The sequence below is a fragment of the Ascaphus truei genome, unplaced genomic scaffold, assembly GCF_040206685.1.
Source record: "Ascaphus truei isolate aAscTru1 unplaced genomic scaffold, aAscTru1.hap1 HAP1_SCAFFOLD_627, whole genome shotgun sequence".
Classification (NCBI taxonomy): Eukaryota; Metazoa; Chordata; class Amphibia; order Anura; family Ascaphidae; genus Ascaphus; species Ascaphus truei.
In genome coordinates this window covers 82173-109342 of record NW_027456960.1, presented here as the reverse complement: position 1 = coordinate 109342, position 27170 = coordinate 82173, and the positions used below count along the sequence as shown (strand labels likewise).

Below are 27170 nucleotides of genomic sequence, written 5' to 3'. Positions count from 1 at the left end.
TCCACTCCGGGCTCCCACTTGCGGCACTGACTAACATATATACAACATGTAAACATATACCGGGTGACAGATAGTCTAGGTAACAGGTTTGAGTTTAAAACGGGCTCTGGGCAAGATATCTACCTGTCTTTAGGTGACCTTCGGAGAGCCGTATGAGACACAGAAATAGACCAAAAGCGGAGACAGTGCGTATCGGTAGATAATAAATGTTATCTTACCGTACTCCAGAGGTGATCAGTCTCCTGCCGCGTCCGCACTTGGTCCACCCCGGTCCCTCTGCGCACGGCTGTCTGTTGGTTCACAACCCAGGGCCCCACGTTGGGCGCCAGCTGATTTGAATAATTTTGATCACACGAAAACATCTACAGAGTATCTGTCCCCGTCCAGATTATTTTCCTACGTAGGTAATGCGTGCACTGAGAAAAAATCACGCTGACACACGTTCAGAATGATAATGTCTGGAATGTCTGTATTCCTACAGACCACGTTCATATATAGAGGCTGCATTGGGGGATTGTATGCAAAAGGAGCTCTCTCAGGTCTAAAGGTTGTGTGTAAATACACATGTCAGTATCTCATTGGTTCTTGTTGGGTCTTTTCCTTGTATGGTCTTGTTGTTGCAGTTTATGGTCCTGTTATTGCAGGTTTTTTGGACACATCAGCATTTGAGGGGAATTCCTCGATGCCATCTTCCTTACTTGAAGGGAGGGGTAGCTGCGGTAGCCATTTTGAGTAAGGAATCATAGCAAAGTATTACAGATGAAGAAATAGGCATTTTATCCAATCCATCACATTACCATTCGCCTTGAGAAAGCCTCTCGCGAAACGCGCGCGTCGGCTCCTATCTCCCATGTGCACACGCAGACCAGTGACTGCCTCCGCATTATGTGTCTCTAACCGCGAGTTTATGCGGCAGCCTGCTCGTGCAGGATATACAGGGTAAAAGTGCCCCGATGGCCACTTTAAGCCTCTAATGTGCAGTGTTTATAAAGTAAGTGCTCACTATCCATAGGTGTATTGATTTTAAGTTACCTGCAGTAACACTCAAGCTGCGCTGCTGTACATGGTATTTCAGACAGCAGCACAAAGGTTACTCTCTGTGCAAACCTTCAGCTTACCCTCTGATATAAGACCAGTGTTGTATATCTTCTAGCTACAGTGTCTCCCTGACAAAGGTTCCTTTTACCTTACCCTCTGCTCATAGATATAAGATATCGTCTGATCCGGAGCCAATACGGCTATTACTATCTAGGATCAACCTACCACCAGTATGTTGCTCCAACGTCTACCATTTTAATATATGATGCTATCAATAAAGAATATGTTTTAAATCACTCACTTATCATCAGAGCGTGAACATGAGTGCTATACAGGGTTCTCTCTCTATTTGTTCACTACTAAAATCTAAATGTAAAAGTATTTAACAGTCTTCATAGGGCTATAAAAGTAGAGGGGCTCGTCCGGGATTTGAACCCGGGACCTCTCGCACCCTAAGCGAGAATCATACCCCTAGACCAACGAGCCAGCTGACAGAACCATATTCCAGATGTGTAGTTGGAAGCCACATCAGCAGCAGGACAGAGGCAGCATCATATTACATTCCCAGCACAGGCTGCTGCTTCTGTGAGGGGAGAATGATAGCTCAGCACAGACCTGCGCACAGCGGCTGCAGGAACTCCAGGTATATCCTGCTGTATAGTGCCCAGTACCTGCACCCACCTCACAGCACCCTGCTGTATAGTGCCCGGTACCTGCACCCACCTCACAGCACCCTGCTGTATAGTGCCCGGTACCTGCACCCACCTCACAGCGCCCCTGCTGTATAGTGCTCGGTACCTGCACCCACCTCACAGCACCCTGCTGTATAGTGCCCGGTACCTGCACCCACCTCACAGCACCCTGCTGTATAGTGCCCGGTACCTGCACCCACCTCACAGCACCCTGCTGTATAATGCCCGGTACCTGCACTCACCTCACAGCACCCTGCTGTATATTGCCCGGTACCTGCACCCACCTCACAGCACCCCTGCTGTATAATGCCCGGTACCTGCACCCACCTCACAGCCCCTGTATCATACTGATAGAAATACAGTTTCCCATCCCAAATAATACAAACAGTTTATTAATACAGACTAACAATAAGAAACACTGAATAAAAAGTAACGCTCTGTAATTGTCACAAAATAGGAGACCGAGTAATCTACACAATGAATTTATCTGCTACAGCAGTCACACCCCATAGTAATATGCAATAGAAAAGAGTATCTTAATCTGAGAGTAAATACTCAGCAGGGACAAAAGCAATTCAGTGACATTGTTACAGAAAGCTTACACTCTAATACTTACATGTTAGGTAAAGGTGAGCACTCAATGTCATACATAGATCACACACATTTCTATTTCCACACACATGAGGAATTGCAGCTGGCTCGTTGGTCTAGGGGTATGATTCTCGCTTTGGGTGCAAGAGGTCCCATCTTTTTCTGTAGCTAATAATTTCCAGGTTTTCAGGGCTGCTGCTGCTGCTGCTGCATTCAGTTGCTCATTTGGCATCTTCATGATACTACATTACACTCAGTCAAAGTCACACACTCAGTCAAAGTCACCCACTCAGTCAAAGTCCTGACTCACACACCTCAGTCAGGTCAGCTGACAAATACACCGGGGGGAATCACTGCTGGCTCGTTGGTCTAGGGGTATGATTCTCGCTTTGGGTGCGAGAGGTCCCGGGTTCAAATTCCGGACGAGCCCATCTGTTTCTGTAGCTAATAATTTCCAGGGTTTCAGGGCTGCTGCTGCACGGTGTCTCTTTCAGTTGCTCATGTGGCATCTTCATGATACTACATTACAGGTCTCAGGCCAGGTTCCCAGTGACCGCCACTGCGCGCGACAAGCTCGCCACACACCACAGCCCCATCACACGCTCGCTGGCAGGGAAGACAAGAATGTTGGTTAGGACAGATACCCGGGCGCTATCTCAATAAGGTGTATATATATTGTAAAAATGTATAAAATATAATACAGCCTGGAATGAATGTTTCTCAAGTTGTCCTCCTGTGACTCAGAACCCCCGCAGGATCAATCCAGGATCCTTATTGACAATGTGATGCAGAAAGAAGAAGGGGGAGCACAGTTAGTGGTATTTTTGATATATTGATAATCAATTCTGTGGAGGACACCTCGATTGCGGGTGCCAGTCTACGTAGTAGACTCCATATAGTAATGGTGTGGAGACAGTGATATGTGTAGGTGGGTGGGATGAAAGTGAAAATAAATATAAATAGAAAACTTACACGGCCATGTGTAAGTTCTGTCCCATCAAGGTTTCTTTAGGTCGATTTTCTTCTCGGTAGAATTTTCTTCCCGTCTTCTGTCGTCTCTTTGCTAGGTGTTTCCTCCTCTTTCTCTTCTTCGTTCGATGGGGGTTTTATCCTCGTGGGAATGGAAAGGTAAGATGGTCAATACACATATGTGTGACAGTGGTAGTGTAAAGGGGGGTGATGGACTGGTGCAACAAAATACCGTTGCAATGCAATGTTATAAACCAACACTCACATGGGCCAATGTGAGAGATCTTTTATCAAGGTATCTTGATCTTCCCACCTCAAGGATTGGATCAGGGTGTCAGATGGTAAATATCTGGCAAATATTTGAGGTTAATGCAACCTTGTGATCAGGGTGGATAGTGATGAAAGAGAAAAATAGCTCAATACTCACACGGGCCAGTGTGAGTACACACTGGTAGTGGTTTCTTGTTCTCTTCTGATGTTTTTCTTGGGTTCTTCCTGCAACGCTGAATCAAAAGGATATATGCAGACTGTTTTGGTCTAAAAGGGTTAAGTTTTATTTGCAACAGAAGGGGTTAACAGATACAAAACGAAATAAAATAAAGTAAAAAATGGAAACCAGTGGTCTCCAAGGCAATGTGGACTAGGGGAATGCTAGGGCAATAGTGATAGGAGATCCCTCACTCCGCGTCCGGATGGAGGGCTAAGACTAAGCCTCTGGTCCCGCTGGATAGGTTAAAGAAATTGTCCCAGTGTAGTGTGCAACGCGTTTCGTCCTGTAACAGGACTTCCTCAGGCTCAATGGATGTTGACCGGCTGTCTGGCTGTGTTTTTATACTTGTAGTAGCCAATCTTATCCTCAATGTACTTAATGATCCTCTGCTTGCGCGACGGAGCGCCGCCATCTTGTTGGCTGCGCGCGCATCTCACATAAGTTGGTATGCGCATTTTAGTGTCAGTTTTGGTTAAAGTTCTCGGAATTTGAATGAGAGTTCATGGGCGGTTGCGTGCGCATCTTCATGTATACAGCGCATGAGGGCGGGTTCATGCGCTGTATACATGAACTCTCATTCAAATTCCGAGAACTGCAGACACAGTATCAAGTTCAAAAGATAGTTTATGATTCCTGCATCAAAATTAATGTAAATAATTTGCAGTGTGTGTGAGCAAACACGTTGAAATTTTCAGGATAGTTGTAGGCAGTATACAGTACATCATGTGCCAAGTTGGAAGCTAATCGGTTTAAGTTTTGACACTTTATTTAAAATTAAGCACGTTTGGTATCCATTTTCCACTTCCAGAAACTTGCTAATGTGAATAATTTTCAGTGCATGTTCTCAAAAGCCATGAAATTTGCAGGACAGTTTGGGGGAGTGCAAAGCATGTACTGTGCCAAGTTTGAAGACAATTGGTGTATGTGTTGGCACATTAATCCACATTAATGGTGTAGCCATGTGTAAGATTGGTGTACATATCTCTTTCTCATGCTGGCAGTAAACCTGGTAAATATGCAGGATTGCCAGCAACAATCAATGGAGGTTTGCCCTCAAACCCTGGTGAGGTGTCATATGTCCCCAAAGGAAGTGACAACATGCATTGTGCCCACACTTAGTGGTACAGAGCAGGTTGTTCTCTGGGGGGTGATATAAGACACAGCACTGCCTAAAGTTAGAAGTCAGTTTCCTGTTGTTGTGCTGCCTCTGTTCAGTTAGAGGCACGGGAAGGTTTGCAACAGTGTTGCAGTGTCTCCTGCTAGCTGTGAGTCAGTAAGCAGGCGCAGCAGAGTTAGAGGAGCTGACAGACAGAGCAGCTCAAGAGAGAGACAGAGCAGCTCAAGAGAGTAGAGGTGGAAAGCAGATCTATTAGAGAGAAGGGACCTTCGTAATGGAGTGCTGCACAGAGATGAGCGGCTGAGTTGCTATCTGTGAGGGGCAGCTTGCTCATACCCTGCAAATAAAGATGCCCTGTTCAAAGAAACCCCCACTGTGTGAGTGTGAGATTACTCAACAGTGGCAGTCACCACCGAGAAGGAGTTCCTCACCAGGACCATCTCCCTGCGGAAGCACAGATCCTGATGAGGTGGAGGCGCTGCACATGATGTAAGTAGGACTCGCACCCACTACCTCAACTACCTGTCCTGATGTCATCCCCTAATACCATCAAGCGGGAGACTCAGGAGTCCTGTTACTTGCAGGTGCACCACCATACACGATCACGTAACGGGGACCGGTTAGACCACATGGGCCAATGTGAGATTGGGGGGGTCAGGCAAGGGGGTCCACCCGTTACAATGGTTTTTGACATTAATCGTTTTAGACTGTTGTCCTTCAGCAACTGGTTAACGTTAATAATTTGCAGTGTATGTCAGCAAAAGCCATGTAAATTTCAGGATAGTTGCGGGCCGAGTAAAGTATGTGTTCTGCCAAATTTTAATGTAATTGGATTATGTTTTGGCACATTAATTAAAGTTACGCATTTCCATATGAGATACTGGGCCCTTCTTAGAGTGCATAATGTAAACAATTTGCAGTGTGTGCTAGCAAACACTTTGTAATTTTCAGGATAGTTGTGGGCAGTATACAGCACCTCATGTGGCAAGTTTTAAATGAATCACTTTATGTTTTGACTCCTGGATTCACAATAAACGCGTTTATGTGAGCATTTTCCACTTTCGGAAAGTGGTTAATGTACATAATTTGCGGTGCATGTTATCAAAAAACATGACATTTTATGGATAGTTTGGGGGAGTGCAAAGCATGTTCTGTGCCAAGTTTGAAGCCAATTGGTGTATGTCTTGCCAGATTTATCTACATTAACCGTTTTTCACATTAAACATTTTAGTCTACCCCAGTTTTTCTCACCGGTGTGAGCAAGGGCAAAGGTGACCTGATACCATGGATATGAGATGTGTACACGAGGGAGGAGGCATAATGCTCAGAGCTGCAATAATACAATAAAGACCTCTAATAGAGGTGTCACAACTTACTCACACCCCCGGTCCCCGCTGCTCACACCCCCCCGGTTCCCGCTGCTCACACTCCCCGGTCCCCGCTGCTCACACCCCCGGTCCTCGATGCTCACACCCCCCCGGTCCCCGCTGCCCACCCCCCCGGTCCCTGCTGCTCACACCCCCCGGTCCCCGCTGCTCACACCCCCCGGTCCCCGCTGCTCACACCCCCGGTCCCCGCTGCTCACTCCCCCCGGTCCCCGCTGCTCACACTCCCCGGTCTCCGCTGCTCACACCCCCCGGTCCCCGCTGCTCACACCCCCCAGTCCCCGCTGCTCACACCCCCCCGGTCCCCTCTGCTCACACCCCCCAGGCCCCGCTGCTCACACCCCCCGGTCCCCGCTGCTCACCCCCCGGTCCCTGCTGCTCACACACCCTGGTCCCCGCTGCTCACACCCCCTGGTCCCCTCTGCTCACTCCCCTGTTTCCTGCTCCCTCAGGGTAGGAGGCTGAGCGCGTCACGTGGGGACGTGGTGTGTCGGATCATTCCGTCTGCTGGGGATGATCACACATCGCTCAGCAGACGGAGGCGCGCGCATGCGCACACAGCCACGCAGTGTCGCGAAGCCACAAGTGTGCTCCAGCCCTAACAATATCAGATTACAAAAGTATTGTTGTTTGTCCGGGAGATGTCTGATTTTACCACGATATCTCGAATATTTCTCCCTTCTCTTTAAGAGAAAAGGGATGGGGTATTAAAAAGATCCCGCGTCGTATGTTCATATTGGAAGATTTTCCCATTTGGTAACTTCTTCTGAATGATCCTCTTTTACAATCATTTTTGTTGGATGCACCAGAGGGGAAACTGGAAAAAAATGTGTATGTTTTTGTGCCTGATGGAAAAACCAAAAATATAGTTTTCCAAACAGCATTCGAACAAAAATATATGTAACGGTGTTTGTGAACCGGCCTGACCCACCCAATTTCACATTGGCCCCTGTGGTCTAACCAGTCCCCATTACAGTGTGGTTGTGTCTGGTGGTGCACCTGTTGGCTACAGGACTCCTGAGTCTCCCGCATGAGTGTGTGTGGGGATGACCCGTCCAGACAGGCAGCTGAGGTAGTGTGCAGAGTCCTACCTAGTTTCAGTGCAGCGCCTCCACCTCATCAGGGTCCCTTCGGTCACTTGGGGATGGTCCTGGCGAGGAACTCCTCTGTGGTGCTCCTCTCTGTACAATCACTCCACACATGTACACGAGAGGGTTTGTGATTAAGAGCATCTTTATTGCTTGAGGTGGGCTAGCTGCCCCTCGCAGTAGTCTCTCTAGCCACTCATAGTCATTCAGTGCTTCCCTTTGAAAGGTGTAATTCTCCTTTAATAGGGATTCCCTATCCCAGCCGGGATGTCTTTACTCTGTGTCAGGTCCCTGGACACAGTCTTCTTACTCAGCTACTATAACATAACTCTTACTCCTCTCAGAACTCTGGCAGACTACTCAGAACCACGTAGAACTCAGAACTAACTCTTAGACACAGTGCTGTGCCTTATGTACACTCTGGAAGCTGACACACCTCTGACATCACTAACCATGGAGTCAGAGCCTGTGACCACTCCCATCCATACACAGGGCACCTCACCAGGGTGTGAGGGCAAACCTCCATAATTCCTGCTGGCATGCCCACAACTTACCAGGCCTTACTGTCAGCAGGAGAGATGACTGTAGCCATTTTTCATGCCCGCTACATATATATAATTTTTTTTTAATTGAGAAACGTAAAAATGTAATTATCCATTTATATATCTCAGTATTTTCTGGTTTCTTAGAATTCCCGAGCAACACTAATATCTTTAATTCAGCATTAATTCTTATTTTATCCCCATCCTCATTAATGTCATTCTTTACACACAGATATGGAGTGTGCAATTTGTATCCACTTCTTCCTTATTTGTTAGAAACAACCTTTTTTCTCATTCTGCGTCCTTGTCTCATATGAACCAGGATTGTTACAATAGTATTGTATTGTATGTCTTTACTTATATAGCGCCATTAATGTACATAGCGCTTCACAGTAGTAATACATCTTAATATATAAATTTGAAATTTGTATGGTTGGTGCTAGATGCGGTGAATTTGATTGGTCCTCAGCCTCTGGCCAATCAGATTGGTGGCTGTATGACGTCACCCAGCTGACACTCTCTTCCCCCTCGGCCTCACCCGACTGAATGACTGACACACACTCACACTCTGTCTCTCTGCTCATCTCCCCGCCGGCTCCCCCCTCTATCCCCCCCCATCACACTCACCCCCACGTGCGCCGCCCTGCACCGGCTCCCGGACGGAGGGGAATCGCGGTGCGGCCCTCCTGCCCCAGCCGCCAACTTCAGGCTCCTCCCCCCTTGCTCCCAACGAGGAACGGAGGGGAAGCGCGGCATGGCCCTTCTGCCCCAGCCTGCCACTCTTGCCCCCCCCTGCCAACTTCCCAACCCCACCTCCTGCCCCAGGCAGATGCCACGGAGATATCAGGGCCAGGAGGGGAACCGTCTGCCGCCAGGAACCACCACCCACCCGATCAAGGTAAGTCTCCCACCCACCCAGTCAGTCACCCAGTCAGTCACCCACCCACTCACTCACCTACCCACTCACTCACCCACCCACTCAGTCAAAGTCCTGACTCACACACTTCCCCCCTTAGTCAGGTCAGCTGACAAATACACAGGGGGAATCACAGCTGGCAACAGGGGGTGGGAGGGGGAATCCGAGATGTGAACTGGGGGGGGGGACCAGAGCTGTGAACAGGGGTGGGTAAAGAAGCTTTGAAGGGGGGGGGCGTATTGCTGTGAACGGGGGAGAAAGAGAGGGGGGAGACAGTGGGAGAGAGAGAGAGGGGGGAGACAGTGGGAGAGAGAGAGAGGGGGAGCCAGAACATTAAATCCCGGGCAGCGCCGGGTATATCAGCTAGTATCATATAAATAACAAATAATATAAATAACAGATCATGGGAATAAGGGCTTCCGACATAAAAGTAACATTAAGGAAGAGGAGTCCCTGCCCCGAGGAGCTTACAATCTAATTGGTATGTAGGGAGAACGTACAGAGACAGTAGAAGGGAGTTCTGGTAAGTGCGTCTGCAGGGGGCCAATCTTTATGTATCATGTGTTCAGAATATCCACAGTGCTATTCGTATGCTTCTTTAAGCAAACGTGTCTTAAAAATGGATAGAGAGGGTGCTAGTCTGGTATTGAATAAATAGTAAATAGTAAATAGTAAAAGGTTTATACGTTTTTTCCCTTTTTGTAGAAGATGAAATCCACATAATCACAGAACTGGAATAGTTTCCATTTCCTCACATAATCTGAGGATTAATATCAGACTCTGTCGGGAGGGAAATCCGGAGACTGATGTATCCCCAGCCTAGTACCTTCCGTTCTGTAACTCTAGAACCCTTTGCAGGAGGATGAGGTAGGGTGAGACGCGCCCCTGCGCCCACCCTCAATCCTTCCCGCTGTAAGTCATATGGATCTCAGGTGATGGGCTGAGTCACCTGTGAAAATAATAGAAGAAGAAGAAAGTTCCTTTTATTTGTATATGGATCCTTGTTGATCCTTTCAGTAGAAATGAAGCACCGGACAGAGATCTATTTCTGACACGTCTGGCCAGTTAAAATGGATCCCAGCGGAAGAAACAGTTTCTGAATCACGTGAATCCCATCTACAACGAGGACTATAATAAAGGTGAAAAATATAAAAATGGTTAAATATACAATGTTTTATAGTTCTGTCTCTATCACATGCACAGAAAAACAATCCATTGATACAGTCTTAAAAAAGCTTACAAGCTAATTTTTACACATTAGGTAAAGGGAAGTATTTAATGTCACACTGCGCGGGCTCTGGGTCACACACATTTATTTCCATCTCAGGGGACACTACAGTATATTAATACTTTGCTTGTTGATAAAAGAACATATATCAGGCGCTGCTGAGAGTTGAACTCAGGATCTCCTGTTTACTAGACAGGCGCTTTAACCAACTAAGCCACAGCACCCTGCTGTATAGTGCCTAGTACCTGCACCCACCTCACAGCACCCTGCTGTATAGTGCCCGGTACCTGCACCCTTTTGCCGAGACAGGCAGGTTTGAAATTTGCCGCTCGGGAAGCAGAGGAGCGGTCACGTGACCGCTCCCATCTAATGGGAGCGGGGGACTAGCCTCGCCTCCCGCTCCGTCTCCTGGCACGCCTCCACCTCCGCTCCGCCTCCGCCCCGCCCCCTGATCGCGCTCACTGCCTCGCCTGCAAGGACAGGAAAAAGCTCAATTTTCAGCAGGCGAGACAGAGCAGGAGCACGCCTCAGCGAGCTTCAAGTCACTATGTCCCATGCCTTAGGCGACGGCCCTGGTGTAGGTGCTGCACGTGCACCTGCCGGTGCGTGCAGCTGTGATCCCCTCCCATCGCGCCCTACAGACCGCAGATCGCGGTTTTAAGCTGTGCCCGTGCAGCAGCCAACACTGGAGCCGCAGCCTTAGGGGTGAAAGCCAGATTGGAATTGGCTAAGGAAATTTGTCTTTGTATAGTAATCGCTTAATTGGAATGATAAAACGTGACAAAATCTAAATGTAAAAGTATTTAACAGTCTTCATAGGGCTATAAAATTAGTGGGGCTCGTCCGGGATTTGAACCCGGGACCTCTCGCACCCTAAGCGAGAATCATACCCCTAGACCAACGAGCCAGCTGACAGAACCTTCTTCCAGATGTGTAGTTGGAAGCCACATCAGCAGCAGGACAGAGGCAGCATCATATTACATTCCCAGCACAGGCGTCTGCTTCTGTGAGGGGAGAATGATAGCGCAGCACAGACCTGCGCACAGCGGCTGCAGGAACACCAGGTATATCCCGGGAGAAATCACTGACTGCAATGTCTCCCAAAAAGGGTCAAAGTTTAACTTTCTGAGACTTAGTATGTTGAGTTTTTCTCACCGTTGTGAGCAAGGGCAACGGTGACCTGATACCATGGACATGAGACGTGTACACGAGGGAGGAGACATAATGCTCAGAGCTGCAATAATGCAATAAAGATCTCTAATAGAGGTGTCACCGCTGCTCACACCCCCGATCCCGCTGCTCACACTCCCCGGGTCCCCGCTGCTCACACCCCCTGGTCCCTGCTGCTCACACTCCCCCCGGTCCCCGCTGCTCACACCCCCCGGTCCCCGCTGCTCACCCCCCCCGGTCCCCGCTGCTCACACCCCCCAGTTCCCACTGCTCACACCCCCCGGTCCCCGCTGCTCACACCCCCCGGTCCCCGCTGCTCACCCCCCCCGGTCCCCGCTCCTCACACCCTCCGGACCTCACAGCACCCTGCTTTATAGGGCCTGGTACCTGCACCCACCTCACAGCACCCTGCTGTATAGTGCCCGGTACCTGCACCCACCTCACATCACCCTGCTGTATAATGCCCGGTACCTGCACTCACCTCACAGCCCCTGCTGTATAGTGCCTGGTACCTGCACTCACCTCACAGCGCCCTGCTGTATAATGCCCAGTACCTGCACTCACCTCACAGCCCCTGCTGTATAGTGCCCGGTACCTGCACCCACCTCACAGCCCCTGCTGTATAGTGCCCAGTACCTGCACCCACCTCACAGCCCCTGCTGTATAGTGCCCGATACCTGCACCCACCTCACAGCCCCTGCTGTATAGTGCCTAGTACCTGCACCCACCTCACAGCACCCTGCTGTATAGTGCCTGGTACCTGCACTCACCTCACAGCCCCTGCTCTATAGTGCCCGGTACCTGCACCCACCTCACAGCACCCTGCTGTATAGTGCCCGGTACCTGCACCCACCTCACAGCACCCTGCTGTATAGTGCCCGGTACCTGCACCCACCTCAAAGCACCCTGCTGTATAGGGCCCGGTACCTGCACCCACCTCACAGCACCCTGCTGTATAGGGCCCGGTACCTGCACCCACCTCACAGCACCCTGCTGTATAGTGCCTGGTACCTGCACCCACCTCACTGCACCCTGCTGTATAGTGCTCGGTACTTGCACCCACCTCACAGCGCCCTGCTGTATATTGCACGGTACCTGCACCCACCTCACAGCACCCTGCTGTATAGTGCCCGGTACTTGCACCCACCTCACAGCGCCCTGCTGTATATTGCACGGTACCTGCACCCACCTCACAGCACCCTGATGTATAATGCCCGGTACCTGCACCCACCTCACAGCACCCTGCTGTATAGTGCCCGGTACCTGCACCCACCTCACCGCCCCTGTATCAAACTGATAGAAATGCAGCTTCCCATCCCAAATAATACAAACAGTTTATTAATACAGAATAACAATAAGAAACACCGAATAAAAAGTAACGCTCTGTAATTGTCACAAAATAGGAGACCGAGTAATCTACACAATGAACGTAACTGCTACAGCAGTCACACCCCATAGTAATATACAATAGAAAAGAGTATCTTAATCTGAGAGTAAATAAAGACTCAGCAGGGACAAAAGCAATTCAGTGACATTGTTACAGAAAGCTTACACTCTAATACTTACATGTTAAGTAAAGGTGAGCACTCACTGTCATACATAGATCACACACATTTCTATTTCCATACTCACCCCAAGAATTGCAGCTGGCTCGTTGGTCTAGGGGTATGATTCTCGCTTTGGGTGCGAGAGGTCCCGGGTTCAAATCCCGGACGAGCCCTTCTTTTTCTGTAGCTAATAATTTACAGGTTTTCAGGGCTGCTGCTGCACGGTGTCTCTTTCAGCTGCTCATGTGGCATCTTCATGATCCTACATTACAGGTCTCAGGCCAGGTTCCCAGTGACCGCCACTGCGGGCGGCATGCTCGCCACACGCCACAGCCCTCATCACACGTTCGCTGGCAGGGAAGACAACAATATTGTCTTTCCTTGCCGCAACGCGATCATATGGTCGGCGGGCAGCCAATGGAAGGGCAGATAGTGCCTTGTTCTGCGATATGGGGCGTGCCCGTGACGTCACATGAGTGGTTTGCCCACATTGGCTGAACTGCGCATATGACCGGCCCATCGCGCGACAAAGACAATTTTTTTTGTCTTTGCACGCATTGCGACTACCCACGCTTATGTGCGCATGCGTGATCAGCAAAGACGCAGCCTTACGCCTGGGACATAGTGAGTTTAAGCGTCGCTGAGCCGGGCAGAGCTGCGCTGAGCAGATCCATAAAGCCCCTGCATCTGTCATCAGCGCGGCTATAGTTTCCCCCTCTGCATGCGCGCTGATGCGTGCGGAGGCTGAGAAACTTTGCCGAGACAGGCAGGTTTGAAATTTGCCGCTCGGGGAAGCGGAGGAGCGGTCACGTGACCGCTGGAGCGGGGGACTAGCCCCGCCTCCCGCTCCGCCTCCTTGCACGCCTCCGCTCCGCCCCCTGATCGCGCTCACTGCCTCGCCTGCAAGGACAGGAAAAAGCTACATTTTCAGCAGGCGAGGCAGAGCAGGAGCGCGCTTCAGCGAGCTTCAAGTCCACTATGTCCCATGTCTTAGGCGACGGCCCTGGTGTAGGTTCTGCACGTGCGCCTGCCGGTGCGTGCAGCTGTGATCCCCTCCCATCGCGCCCTACAGACCGCAGATCGCAGTTTTAAGCTGTGCCCGTGCAGCAGCCAACACTGGAGCCGCAGCCTTAGGGGTGATATAGTCTTTAAAAGGCTTACAATCTAATTTTTACGCAGACATTTATTTCCATTTCAGAGGACACTACAGTATATTAATACTTTGTTTGTTGATAAAAGAACATCTATCAGGCGCCCGGTACCTGCACCCACCTCACAGCACCCACCTCACAGCACCCACCTCACAGCACCCCTGCTGTAAAGCCCAGGATGCGGGTACTCAAGCAGAACTGCAGTACCCTCCTGTTCTAACTCCTTGGCATCCCTGAGACTTTCATGTCCGGACTCCGCACAGACACAGAGACACCAAGCTTGGTAGTTATCTGGTCCCACGGAATCCAGGACTTGAAAATCCCACAGTTCATTTACAGGTTATCAGTACATATACCTGTAACGGTATTTCTGGCCCGGCCTGACCCACCCAATCTCACATTGGCCCCTGTGGTCTAATCGGACCCCATTACAGTGTAGATATGCCTGATGGTGCACCTGTTGGCTACAGGACTCCTGAGTCTCCCGCATGATGGTGTGTGGGGAGGACCCGTCAGACAGGCAGCTGAGGTAGTGTGCTGAGTCTCACCTATTTCCAGTGCAGCGCCTCCACCTCACCAGGGCCCCTGCGTCCGCATGGGGATGATCCTGACGAGGAACTCCTCGGTGGTGCAACCTCCTGTGCAATCATTGGACTCTCACACACAGGGGTTTCTCTGATCAGCTCCATCTTTATTGTCACGGTGGGCATAGCTGCCCTCCACAATGGGTGTATTTAGCCGATCATCTCGCCCGTGCTCCCCTTTGATAGGTATGTCACCTAGATGAGGGATTCACTATTCCCGCAGGAATCACTGCCCTGTGCCAGGTCCCTGGACACAGTCTCCCATGGAGTTACTAGAACATAACTAACACTCTGCAGAACTTGAACTCCTTCCTGAACCTTGCAAGAACTTTCCAGCAACTGTACTCGCCTTGAACTCTGACAGAACTAACTCCTGACACAGTGCTGTGCCTTATGTAACTTCTGAGGCTGACACACCTCTGACATCACTAACCATGGAGTCAGAGCATGTGACCAGTCCCATCCATACACAGGGCACCCCACCAGGGTGTGAGGGAAAACCTCCATGATTACTGCTGGCATGCCCACACTTACCAGGCCTTGCTGCCAGCAGGAGAGATGACTGTAGGCATTTTACATGACCGCTACATTCTCCCCCTGGTGAATCCCATCGTCCTCGCTGGGACCTAAATTTGTATACATTTTTCCAGGAAGCACTGTAACGGAAAACATAATTAACATCACACAAATTTCCTCATAATGCAGTACACATGAATACAGTCATCCGCCAAGCCCGCCCCGACCAGCAGCCACAGACCCGCGTGATGCACAGTACCACCTAAAAATAGTGATAGGGATCCGGTTTCTTTACTTCTCTACCCCCCATATCCAGAACTGTTACTGAGAAATGCCTGGGTAATCCCCTCTCTGGTCTATATGTTACTCTGTGTTTATAGATATTTCTCCCAATGGCCCATATGCGGATTAAATGTTCTATCCGTTCCTCGGCCTTCTTTCCTATCACGGAACTCCCTCTCCCCACTAGGTGCATTTCTATGGCCTCCCTAAACCACCTATCCCGGTTGTCCTCTATCTCATCCATGAGAGGCTCAGGGACATACGGGTACTCCAACCCGTGGGAAGATTTATACCGAGCCATTATGGTTCTCTCGGCCCTACTAATTCTAGTCAGGTCAGCCTTACCTCCCCTCCCAGGCAGCACCCATGATAGGGGTTCGTCAGGGTCCACGGGGTCTGACAAAATACTGGGACCCATAGGCTCTATTTCCCTATTCTCAATCTGCAGCCATCGCTCCTGCAGCTCTCTGTCCCTCTGTTCTGGGGTAAACTCTCCCACCGCCCACCAATAGTCCACTACATCCTCTCGCCGGATGAGGAACCGAGTGCGGTCCATCCAGGCCGAGTACCCTTCAAATAATGGGGCCCACCACCGGTTCTCCCGGAATCTGTTTGACCCTCCTGAGTCCCTATCATCGTCCATGGAAAATACCCCTGATGACCTCTCAGATCGCGGTACGGACCACCTAAACGACCCCGAGGCCTTTACTACGGGTTGGGGTGCTGTAGTTGCCACTCTCAATTCTCCCCCTCCCCTTGAATCGCCCTCCGTAGCGCCACTGCGCTGCCTTTCCCCAGTCTGTCTTCCCTCTCCCCCTTGTGAATTGTCCACGTACTCCAGGCTAGGCGGTGAACCCGGTGACCGTGGGATGGGGGTAGGGGTGTTAACTATGGCGGGGGTTTGGGCATAGGGGCACGGAACGGGACCCCACGGGGTTACGACCCGCTCCTGGCTTTCCGTAGACTGGTCCAAGGATGATGTCTCACCCTCCTCAGTCCTGAGATCGTCTCTCCAATTTCTGGGCCTTGTAAGTGATCGGGGACCTTCCCCCGATCGCCGAAGCGTCGCTGCTTTTTCTTCATGGGTTCCGCCGTCGCCACCGGAAGTGACGTCCTCCCCGGAACCGGAAACGTCACCATCTTGCGTGGGACCCCCATGCGGGATCTCTTCCTCTATGACGACATCCGATTGCTCCGCCGTCGTTGCCGGAAGTGATGCCGTCCCTCCACGTGCGCTTTGGGCCTGGCGCGGCCCCTCCAGCGCTTCGCCGTCCACTGTAACCAGGTAAGTAATAGGGCTGCTTGGCTTACCCGTCCGCAGGGGTGTAGGCGTCTCTCTCCCGTCTCCGCCAGGTCCTGGTATGGCGGGACTCCGTCGGTCGGGTCGCCGATCTGCGGGGGACGTCCTGCCACTCACCCCACGGGGTGTCGTCCTTCCGGTCTGCCTTTTCAGCTCCGCTTTTACCACCGCCAGCTCACGGAGGTCCTCGTCTGAGTAATCCCCTTTTCCTGACTTAGGGGTCTCCGGGCAGGGTGACAGTCTCTTTTCCCCGAACGCGGGGGTTGATTCAGCCGCCTCGATCGCTACTGACCCAGCCGACTTGACCGGCTCCAGTCCCTTGTCTCCGGGACTCGCGCGGAGCGCCTTGTCACGTCCACCGGGGGATCAGCAGGCTGTATAGGAATAAATGTGGGCATAGGCCACAGGTACAAAGTCCCGCAATGAGGGCAACGTGCCGCCGTGTTGACCGTGCCTCCGGGCAGCCCGCATTGTAGGCATAGCCCAACCACCGTCTGGGTATTGGCCACCCTCACCACTAGCACCCCGCCAGGCACTGAGTAGGGCTGTGTAGAGACCATTGTGCCCACAGTGGAGGAGCAGGCCATTCTCTTTACAGGAGTCACTTCCTGTACAGGTCTCTCCTTCTCAGTGGTTCCTCGCAACTGACTGATGGAAGTTGCTGGATCCGCCACTCCCTGCTTCGGCTCCTCCCTTCTCTGACAGAGCTGGAACCCGCCCCCAGGGGTTGCAATTATGGGCGGGTCCCACAGGGGAATATCATGCCCCTTAATTAAGGCCGCACCTCTCTCAGTCCTGGTGGGCGCGGTTAGCGTTTTCGCGCCAATTTCCCCACAAGGGTGGGGGTCTTTTCCCGCGGCTAGTTCCCGCCTTTTCCTGGCAGCCGCCCTCCGTGCAAGATAACCATCCTTTTTGCACGGCTCTTCCACGGCCGGAACTACTTTCTGTAGTGGCGCCGTCTGGATATCAGTCCCTGGGCCCAGTGGGTGCATTCCCACAGGCCATAGTTGAAAGTCACTCCCCCTGGTAGAAATCAGGGGAGGGTCCCATAGACTAAGCGGTTGACTCAGCACAGGGGCTGAGTTAGTCACTGTCCATCCCGGCGCAGCCATAGCTTTCGCGCCATGCCCCCCATCAGGGCGGGGCTCTGCTGTTCGCGCCATTCCCGGCCAGCTCTTTGCAAGTCCTGCATCAGCCATTTTTTCTGCGACTGGCCCATGCGGTTTCCCTAGCAAGCGGGAACCGCCATTTTGATTGACTTTTACGCCCAAAAAGTCCATTTGTTTGCTCTTCTCGCGGGGTTCTCCCCCAATTATTACAATTTCCTCACACTCTTCAAGGGTGGCCCCTCGCTGTCCCAAACAGGATAAAAACGGGGCAGCCACGGCCTTCGCTCCGCTCCAGAGCAGATTGGTCAATGATAACTCGGCGACAGTCTGCTCTTCAGTGGGTTGCACGCCACGGGTGCCCTCCCCATCAGCCTCTGTCCGCCATTTCATGTTCTCCGCCCCACGCGGATCCTCCACTCTCTCGTAACAGTTATCGTACATGGGGCTCCACTCTGCGGGGCAGCCACCACACCGGTACAATAAAGATTAGCTTCAGATGCACCACCACATGTGTACCTTATCTAGGTGTGACCCAGTGTTGCACTACCTCAGGCTAGGCTCACTCTCTCAGTGTCTGCTGTGACTCCTTCCTCCCAGTCTGTGCTCCCTACGGTGAGTGTCTGGAATGGGCTAGGTACTCTGGCTCTGCCATGCAGTACTTGGGGCGTCTACCTGTCTTGGTCAGCCTAGCGCAGACCCTCTCCAGGATTCCTGACCATGTTAACAGGCTATCCCTTCTGGCATCCTACCAACTAGCACTGCCTCAAGGTGACTCGGTCAGCTATAGCCCGGCTCCAAACCCCTCACTCCTTTCAGGCCCCTAGGTTGTCCCTGCGAACTGACAATATCCCGTCAGCCCCCTGACCACCCCTAGGTCCATCCCTACGCAGCACAGAGTGGCAGCAGACTCTCTCCCTGTTTCCCAGTGTGCCTAGCTAGAGCCTGTCCTGATGACAGATCTGCATCTCAGCAGCTCGCCTCCAAATGTAACGGTATTTCTGGCCCGGCCTGACCCACCCAATCTCACATTGGCCCCTGTGGTCTAACCGGACCCCATTACAGTGTAGATATGCCTGATGGTGCACCTGTTGGCTACAGGACTCCTGAGTCTCCCGCATGATGGTGTGTGGGGAGGACCCGTCAGACAGGCAGCTGAGGTAGTGTGCTGAGTCTCACCTATTTCCAGTGCAGCGCCTCCACCTCACCAGGGCCCCTGCGTCCGCATGGGGATGATCCTGACGAGGAACTCCTCGGTGGTGCAACCTCCTGTGCAATCATTGGACTCTCACACACAGGGGTTTCTCTGATCAGCTCCATCTTTATTGTCACGGTGGGCATAGCTGCCCTCCACAATGGGGTGTATTTAGCCGATCATCTCGCCCGTGCTCCCCTTTGATAGGTATGTCACCTAGATGAGGGATTCACTATTCCCGCAGGAATCACTGTCCTGTGCCAGGTCCCTGGACACAGCCTCCCATGGAGTTACTAGAACATAACTGACACTCTGCAGAACTTGAACTCCTTCCTGAACCTTGCAAGAACTTTCCAGCAACTGTACTCGCCTTGAACTCTGACAGAACTAACTCTTGACACAGTGCTGTGCCTTATGTAACTTCTGAGGCTGACACACCTCTGACATCACTAACCATGGAGTCAGAGCATGTGACCAGTCCCATCCATACACAGGGCACCCCACCAGGGTGTGAGGGAAAACCTCCATGATTACTGCTGGCATGCCCACACTTACCAGGCCTTGCTGCCAGCAGGAGAGATGACTGTAGGCATTTTACATGACCGCTACATACTGTGACAAACGGCTTACTCCGGGGCTCCGCCGTCTGTCCGGGACTGTTAGAACACGGTCTTTTAGGGTAGGTTAAATGATGAGACGTCACGTACTGTTCCTTTAAACAGGCTATGCCTGGTTTATTCAGTCCCAGGCACTGAGACTGCCACAGTTTAAACAGAAAACAAAGCCAAACAAAAAGCTGCTCGTCTGAGCGATAACTTAAACTTAGATGTCCCTGACTCAGAGTTGGAAGTGGCTTGTCCACTTCCACCAACAAAATAAGTACCTTTGCAGTCTTTAGACAAACTAACAGAATGAATGAAGCGATTTGGGAAAGAGGCTTTCTCACCCCTCTGCAGTTCAGCAGCCTTCCAGGCTCTTGGGCGGGGCTCAGAGGAAACAGGAAACAGGTCTTATATACCTGAACTCTAATCAGCATGACAGGTGACAGAAAACAGGCAGCAGACAAACTGTGGAATGGAGTGCCTGTACCACGAGGCTGCCCTGTTCAGCTTAGACAGGACAGAAACTGTTCAGTATCCTGGGAGCCCTGTATATGGAGTTTATTACCAACCCCTGGTTTCTGTCACATATCCTCCCCCCCAGCTCAGACCTCGAGGGGTGAGCGACCATGGATATTAGGGAGTGCATCCTTGACAACCCGTCGGCATTGCCATGTTTGTGCCCCGACCTGTGTTCCACAGAAAATTTAAAGGGCTGTAGGCTTAGGAACCACCTGGTCACCCTAGCGTTCTTCTCCCTATTTTGACACATCCAGGTAAGGGGTGCATGATCTGTGACCAATCGGAACTTTCTCCCCAACAGATAATACTTGAGTGTCTCTACAGCCCACTTTATTGCGAGACACTCTTTCTCGACTATGGAGTAATTTTTCTCCTGGGGATTTAGTTTCCTACTTAAATAAAGGATGGGGTGCTCCTCCCCTTGAGACTCCTGGGAGAGTACCGCCCCCAGCCCTACCTCAGATGCGTCGGTTTGGACTACGAACTCTTTGGAGAAGTCAGGTGTGACCAACACTGGTTGGGCACAGAGAGCTTCTTTCAGGCTTCTAAAGGCCTGTTCGGCTTCGGGGGACCACTTTACCATTAGCGGTCCTCTTGCTTTTGTGAGGTCGGTTAGTGGGGTTGCCTTAGTTGCAAAATTGGGAATAAACCTCCTATAGTAGCCAATTAACCCCAAAAAGGTCCTTACTTGTTTTTTTGTGACTGGCCTTGGCCAATTTTGTATCGCCTCTACTTTGAGTGTTTGTGGTTTGAGTAACCCTCTACCAATAGAATACCCCAGATACTTGGCCTCCTCCAGACCAATAGTGCATTTAGCGGGGTTAGCAGTTAGTCCAGCAGACCGAACTGCGTCGAGCACAGCTTGGACCTTTGGAAGGTGGGACTGCCAATCTTCACTATGGATTACCACATCATCCAGGTAGGCGGCAGCGTACCGAACATGTGGTTTTAAAATTTTATCCATCATTCTTTGGAATGTGGCGGGAGCTCCATGTAAGCCAAAAGGCAGCACCTTATATTGAAAGAGGCCGTCTGGGGTTGAGAAGGCTGTTTTTTCTTTTGCCCTTTCTGTGAGGGGAACCTGCCAGTACCCTTTTGTTAGGTCTAGGGTTGTGAGATATCGGGCTTTGCCCAGTCTCTCTACAAGTTCATCCACCCTGGGCATAGGATAAGTATCAAATTTTGACACCGCGTTTAGTTTCCGGTAGTCATTACAAAACCTTGTTGTACCGTCTGGCTTTGGGACTAAAACTATAGGGCTGTTCCACCCACTTTGGGATTCCTCAATTACGCCTAGTTTTAGCATTTTTTTAACCTCTAAACTTATAGCCTCTCTCTTGGCCTCTGGGATTCGGTACGGTTTAAGGTTAACTCGGACCCCCGGTTCAGAGACTATGTCATGTTTAATTACGTTAGTTTTACCTGGCTGTGTAGAGAAGATTTCTTTGTTCCTTCTCACTAAACTCTGGACCTCTCGTTTCTGATGCACGGACAGTGTTTCAGCTATGCTAACCTCTGGGTCAGTTTCTTGATTCTCTGACGGACCTGGGGGTACTAGGGTTAACAAGACCTCTCTATCTTTCCAGGGCTTGAGTAGGTTTATATGGTAAATTTGCTCAGGTTTCCTCCTACCTGGCTGCCTTACCCTATAATTTACTTCTCCCACTCTTTCCAAGACCTCATATGGCCCATGCCATTTAGCAAGGAATTTACTCTCCACGGTGGGAACCAGAACTAGTACCCTATCACCTGGAAAAAAAATTCTGACCCTAGCACCCTTATTATACGTATTCCTTTGTGCTTCTTGAGCTTTCTCCATGTGTTCCCTCACTATGGGTAGGACTGCAGCAATGCGGTCCTGCATTTGGGCAACATGCTCTATTACACTTCTGTAAGGGGTAACCTCGTGTTCCCAAGTTTCTTTGGCTATATCCAGTAAGCCCCTTGGATGTCGGCCATACAATAGTTCAAACGGGGAGAAGCCTGTGGATGACTGGGGAACTTCCCTAATGGCAAATAACAGGTATGGTAACAAACAGTCCCAGTTTTTCCCATCCTTATCGACCGCCCGGCGTAACATGCTCTTTAAGGTTTTATTGAACCTTTCCACTAAACCATCTGTTTGTGGATGATAGACTGAGGTTCTGAGATGCTTGATTTTTAGGAGTTTACATAGCTCTTTTGTTACTTGGGACATAAATGGTGTTCCCTGGTCAGATAAGATCTCTTTAGGAATTCCGACCCGGGAAAACAGAAGTACTAACTCTTTTGCTATGTTTTTAGCAGAGGTGCTACGTAGGGGAACTGCCTCCGGATATCGGGTAGCATAATCTAATATTACCAATATATGCTGATGTCCCCTAGCAGACTTTATTAGGGGTCCTACTAGATCCATAGCAATCCGGTCAAATGGTACCTCTATTATGGGAAGGGGTACCAATGGGCTGCGGTATGCTTTGAACGGGGCGGTGATCTGACATTCTGGGCATGAGGAACAATAGTTTGTAATTTCTGCCAGAACCCCAGGCCAATAAAAGCTTCGGAGAACCTTTTCTTTTGTCTTTTCCACCCCTAGGTGTCCCCCCAATGGATGACTATGTGCGAGGTGTAATACTACGTTACGGAATGTCCGTGGTACCAACAATTGTTTAGTTGTAACTGATTTTCTTTTATCAACCCGATATACTAGGTCGTTCTCTACCTCGAAGTAGGGGTAAGCAAGTGACCTATCTGGTTGGCCATGAGTACTATTCTGGTCCCGTATATTTCCCCTTGCTACCGCTAATGTGGGGTCCTCCCACTGGGCCTTCTTAAAACTCCCAGGACTGACCTCTAGGTCAGCGAGGGTCTTATCCTGTACTGGGGTGGTAAGTGCCTGATCAACATCTTGATTTGGGGTATTCCCTACCAAAGTAGTGATGGGGAAGGGAATTTCACAGCACTCCTCCTTTTCCCCCTTCTTATTTGGGCCCTCGTCAACCTCCATTTCTGAAAAAGGGAAAGGATTTGTTTCTTCTAACACTTCGTTATGGTCTGCTATTGAACTCTGGGCGCTATTCTGAGCTGGGGACCACATTTTTAGAAAATGGGGAAAGTCGGTCCCTATTAACACATCATGTGCCAGTTTGGGTACAACACCCACCTTGAAATCTAAAGAACCAAATTCTGTTTCAAAAAAAACATCAACAGTGGAATATTCATGATTATCCCCATGTATACAACAAATTGCCACTCTTTGTGAACTGTTTACCTGTTTCTTCTTAATGGGCAATAGGTATTCGGACACTAGTGTGACCATACTCCCAGAGTCAAGAAGTGCCCGAACCCTCTTACCATTAACCTTTACAAATGCCCACAGATGGTTATTCAAGGGGTCCTCTGGGCTAGGGCCCATACATTGGGACAACAGCGAATAAGGTTCCACGCTGTTGCATTGCATGGGCTCATCATTTAGTGGGCAGATTTTTTGCTGTGTGGCCCCTCTCATGACAATTTACACATTTAGGTACATAGTCTGTGTCCCACTTAGAGCCTTTTCCCGGCTCCCCATGTTGGCTATTGCCCTTAGTGTGCGAACCACTGTTGCTGGAGCAGCGTGAAGGTGGTCGCCGCTCTTCAGCGCCCCTTAACCCTGGTACCCTTTTACCGTCTCTGGAAGAGTCCTGGAACCTCGGATAGTGGGGTTGCTCCACGACTGTGGGTTGCGGGTGCTCTTCTGCTGCACTGTACCTTTCTACAAGGGCCACAAGCTCATCCGCATTGTGGGGGTCACTCCGACTGACCCAACGGCGTAAGGCAGAGGGAAGTTTCCTCAAGAACTGGTCCATGACCAACCGTTCCACGATGTGGCTTGCTGAGTTGATCTCGGGTTGTAGCCACTTCCGGGCGAGGTGGATGAGGTCATACATCTGGCTTCGGGTGGCTTTATCCATCGTGAAGGACCATGCGTGAAACCTTTGGGCACGAACAGCCGTGGTTACGCCGAGGCGGGCGAGGATCTCGAACTTCAATTTTGCATAGACGTTAGCTTCGGCTGGCTCTAGATCAAAGTAAGCCTTTTGGGGTTCGCCGCTTAGGAAGGGTGCGATTAGACCAGCCCACTCAGCTTCTGGCCATCCCTCTCTCTGTGCCGTGCGTTCAAACGTGAGAAGATAGGCTTCCACATCATCCGAGGCTTCCACATCATCCGAGGGTCCCATCTTCTGAAGGTAGTGGCTTGCCCTGGTCATTTTCGGAACTGGGGCTGCCTCTGCCAGTGGAAGGTTACTGATAGTCCCCCTCAGGATCTCGAGTTCCTGCTGTAAGCCCTGAGCGAACCGCTTTTGCTCCTCTCTCAGCAGGCGGTTTGTCTCTTGCTGGTTTGCATTAGTCTCTTGCTGGGCTATTAACAGCTGTCGCTGGGTTTCACTCGCCTGTTGCTGGGCTTCATTCGCGTCTTTCTGGACAGCGACATTGCGTACCAGCGCACTCACCACGTCTTCCATCTTGTTTGGAGAGAGAGAAAAAAAAACCTTCTTTTTTTTTTTTTTTTTTTTAAAGTTCTTTAACCCCCAGACCTTTCAGTGTTCTGCCCGCATTCTCCACCATATGTGACAAACGGCTTACTCCGGGGCTCCGCCGTCTGTCCGGGACTGTTAGAACACGGTCTTTTAGGGTAGGTTAAATGATGAGACGTCACGTACTGTTCCTTTAAACAGGCTATGCCTGGTTTATTCAGTCCCAGGCACTGAGACTGCCACAGTTTAAACAGAAAACAAAGCCAAACAAAAAGCTGCTCGTCTGAGCGATAACTTAAACTTAGATGTCCCTGACTCAGAGTTGGAAGTGGCTTGTCCACTTCCACCAACAAAATAAGTACCTTTGCAGTCTTTAGACAAACTAACAGAATGAATGAAGCGATTTGGGAAAGAGGCTTTCTCACCCCTCTGCAGTTCAGCAGCCTTCCAGGCTCTTGGGCGGGGCTCAGAGGAAACAGGAAACAGGTCTTATATACCTGAACTCTAATCAGCATGACAGGTGACAGAAAACAGGCAGCAGACAAACTGTGGAATGGAGTGCCTGTACCACGAGGCTGCCCTGTTCAGCTTAGACAGGACAGAAACTGTTCAGTATCCTGGGAGCCCTGTATATGGAGTTTATTACCAACCCCTGGTTTCTGTCACAATACCTATTAAATATAACTCTTTAATAATATATACTGTGTCCTGTCTGTGGTGGGGTAACATATATAAGCCCCTATTCTGCTGTCAGGGAGGGAGTGAGGGTATATATTACCTACACTCACTAGCCTCATTCTTGGTGCACTTTAGAAATAACTTTTTAAAACATTTACACACAAGAAATTACTCTCAGCTTTATCACTTGGCTGGGGCTCCCCCTGAACCCCTATACCAGGTTCAGGGTACCTGGGCATCTATCTGGGCACCTCTCCTTATACAAGGAACCCCTCTCTATTCTAGGGACCCAGTGTATGGTTGCAGGTATACATTAACCCCTTCATGCCCCCTTACCTGGTCTGGATGAGGCTGCAGCAGGAATCCTGGCGGTGAGTCGTAAGAACGTATTCAGAGTCAGAGTCTGATGGGAGCAAAGTGCTTGGCTGTATCCGAGAATCTCACTCGATTCCCGAATTCAACTTTTGGGGTATCCCATAACTCCGGAACCCCGATACATAGACACATTCTGTAAAGACTTTCTCCGGCAAACCCACCCTGACACTTACAGCCTAGAAATCTCCCGGTCCCAGCACCCCAGGAAAGGCAAAACACGCAGACATCTTTAATGTCGCATAATTTGCACACAGTCCCAGTAATGCATTTAGGACATCTGGGTCCAAGAGCTGACAATCTAGGACTCCAACACACGGATCAGGGGTAACCAAGTGGGCTTAACCTTTATTAGTGAGCCTGGTTAACCCTTTCACCATTACAATGACTAGAAAAAAGGTGAAAAATAGATGCTATGACTGTTTATGTATGCTTTCAGAAAAACAATAAAACCAAAGTTATAAAAAAAAAAAAGGGAAAAATATAAAAATGGTTAAATATACAATATTTTATAGTTCTGTCTCTATCACATGCATAGAAAAACAATCCAGTGATATAGTCTTAGAAAAGCTTATGATATAATTTTTACACATTAGATAAAGGGAAGTACTCAATGTCACACTGCGCGGGCTCTGGGTCACACACATTTATTTCCATTTCAGGGGACACTACGGTATATTAATACTTTGCTTGTTGATAAAAGAACATCTATCAGGCGCTGCTGAGAGTTGAACTCAGGATCTCCTGTTTACTAGACAGGCGCTTTAACCAGCTAAGCCACAGCACCCGTTCTGTATACCACCTGGTACCTGCACCCACCTCACAGCACCCTGCTGTATAGTGTCTGGTACCTGCAGCCACCTCACAGCACCCTGCTGTATAGTGCCCGGTACCTGCACCCACCTCACAGCACCCTGCTGTATAGTGCCCGGTACCTGCACCCACCTCACAGCACCCTGCTGTATAGTGCCCGGTACCTGCACCCACCTCACAGCGCCACTGCTGTATAGTGCCCGGTACCTGCACCCACCTCACAGCACCCTGCTGTATAGTGCCCGGTACCTGCACCCACCTCACAGCGCCCTGCTGTATAGTGCCCGGTACCTGCACCCACCTCACAGCACCCTGCTGTATAGTGCCCGGTACCTGCACCCACCTCACAGCGCCCTGCTGTATAATGCCCGGTACCTGCACCCACCTCACAGCGCCCTGCTGTATAATGCCCGGTACCTGCACCCACCTCACAGCACCCTGCTGTATAGTGCCCGGTACCTGCACCCACCTCACAGCACCCTGCTGTATAGTGCCCGGTACCTGCACCCACCTCACAGCACCCTGCTGTATAGTGCCGGTACCTGCACCCACCTCACAGCACCCTGCTGTATAGTGCCGGGTACCTGCACCCACCTCACAGCGCCCTGCTGTATAGTGCCCGGAACCTGCACCCACCTCACAGCACCCTGCTGTATAGTGCCCGGTACCTGCACCCACCTCACAGCGCCCTGCTGTATAGTGCCTGGTACCTGCACCCACCTCACAGTGCCCTGCTGTATAGTGCCCGGTACCCGCACCCACCTCACAGCCCCTGTATCATAC

General features: G+C 50.6%; 6 non-coding genes across 6 annotated transcripts; 2 read left to right on the top strand and 4 right to left on the bottom strand.

The window, feature by feature from the left end:
- Nucleotides 1-1452: 1452 nt before the first annotated feature.
- TRNAP-AGG (transfer RNA proline (anticodon AGG)) lies at nt 1453-1524 on the bottom strand. The gene has a single exon. It is a non-coding gene; the product is annotated as a tRNA-Pro (tRNA).
- A 1155-nt stretch (nt 1525-2679) lies between these two features.
- TRNAP-UGG (transfer RNA proline (anticodon UGG)) lies at nt 2680-2751 on the top strand. Its single transcript has one exon. It is a non-coding gene; the product is annotated as a tRNA-Pro (tRNA).
- A 7455-nt stretch (nt 2752-10206) lies between these two features.
- On the bottom strand, nt 10207-10280 carry TRNAT-AGU (transfer RNA threonine (anticodon AGU)). The gene has a single exon. It is a non-coding gene; the product is annotated as a tRNA-Thr (tRNA).
- Nucleotides 10281-10891: 611 nt separating this feature from the next.
- TRNAP-AGG (transfer RNA proline (anticodon AGG)) lies at nt 10892-10963 on the bottom strand. Its single transcript has one exon. It is a non-coding gene; the product is annotated as a tRNA-Pro (tRNA).
- Nucleotides 10964-12874: 1911 nt separating this feature from the next.
- TRNAP-UGG (transfer RNA proline (anticodon UGG)) lies at nt 12875-12946 on the top strand. Its single transcript has one exon. It is a non-coding gene; the product is annotated as a tRNA-Pro (tRNA).
- A 13341-nt stretch (nt 12947-26287) lies between these two features.
- TRNAT-AGU (transfer RNA threonine (anticodon AGU)) lies at nt 26288-26361 on the bottom strand. The gene has a single exon. It is a non-coding gene; the product is annotated as a tRNA-Thr (tRNA).
- Between the last annotated feature and the right edge of the window lie 809 nt (nt 26362-27170).